Source organism: Theobroma umbraticum, unplaced genomic scaffold (genome assembly GCF_002168275.2).
Source record: "Theobroma umbraticum cultivar Fairchild unplaced genomic scaffold, ASM216827v3 scaffold_121.0, whole genome shotgun sequence".
NCBI classification, from domain to species: Eukaryota; Viridiplantae; Streptophyta; class Magnoliopsida; order Malvales; family Malvaceae; genus Theobroma; species Theobroma umbraticum.
Window position 1 is genome coordinate 149,970 of NW_018397289.1, and position 1,595 is coordinate 151,564.

A 1,595-nucleotide genomic window follows, 5' to 3' on the forward strand; every position below is an offset into this window, starting at 1 on the left:
GAAGTTAGTGGTGAACATGTGAGACCCACACCATGTGAAGAAAAAGGGAAAGATAAAGTTAAAGATTATTTGCATGCAATTTGATTGATGCATTTGGTGGTCAAATGAGGAAAGTAAAATGTGGGTTGCATGAGACTCGATTAGTTAGAAAAATGGCCAAATAAAATATAAAGGAAAGTTGTGCATGAAATGCAATTGGAAGAAATAGGTGGCAAAGGAAATAAAAATAAAAGTAAGAAAATGAGGTGGCGAATGGAAGGCAATTAAGATAGATTTTGGACCAATGAGCAAAAGAGATAATGTGTGCATGAAATGTGAGTAGGGATTGAGTTGGTCCAACGAGAATAAGGAACAAATAAAGAAATAAGAAAGTAAGAATGGAAAAAGGTATGGAAAAAGGGTGTGAAGGTGGAAAAATTTTCAAGGCTTTTGCTTTGTGTTTTTGTCACATAAAAGAGGAAAAAAACATGCCAATAGGACATGCAACCTTGGGCAATCTGCCCATGAGAGAGAGAATAAAGAGAAAAGGAAGGAAAGAAAAGTAAAAAGCATGAAGTCTTGGGCCATCCGCCCACGTAAGCACAAAATGGGAAAAACCAAAGGCATTTTCAAGGCTCGACCTTGATAGATCTATCCATTACCAAGGAGAAAAGATAAAAGAGACGAAAGGAAGAAAGAAAGGAGAGCACAAAAAGAAAGGGCGAAAGAAAGAAAAGAAGAGAGGAAGAAGAAGAAAAAGGAAAGGAAAGATCGATTTGGTGAACCCGAGACAAGTAAGGTAAAAAGATGTCCATTTTTCTGAAATGCATGCTTAGTATATCAATTGTAATGTGTGATTTTGTTTGTGGTTGTGAGAATCTACAAGGATTCAAGGGATCTGAGGCATGCATGTAGGTAGATCTTGGAATGCATGGTGATTTTGGAGCTAATTCAGTAATGGGTAAGCGTTTTAGTCTTGAAATTTTAAGTAGAAAGGAAAATGAGATGTATATTGATTGCTCATAGTAATGGTGACTATGGATGTGAGGAAATTGTGAACTATAGGTGTGGAACTCAAGCTAAAACCGAAAGGTAAGCATGCAATGTGATCGCATGGTGTTATGTTGGCATTGGCTATTTGATAGAATATGGATTGTATGTTAAATGATTTTAAGTAACGGTTAATGAAAACTATGACATTAGGTTATGAAATTATTGATTGATGTATTGCCATGTATGTGAATAAATTTAGTGTATTAACTTTATATGGTTGATAGGAAGTGTATGAGTAAAGAAAGTGTGCTATGGTGCCATGTCAGAGGAAGTAACTGGTAACCGGCGAGTGGATGTAACGTCCAGCTATTGTGAGGTGAGTAGAGAGTGTCAATTTTAAAATCTCTTTGCTATATATATTGATTTACGTTAGTAAGCATCGATGGTTTTCTTAAGTGTAATTGTGGATAGCATGACCTGTTAGCCTTGTTAGGCAATTTTAAAACGGATTTACAACAATTTATGTATTGCTATTGTAGAAAGCATGAGTTAGTAGAAACTATAAGATATTTGTGGATGCAAAATTGTTTTGAAAGGAATTTTGGATATAACTATAGACAAAC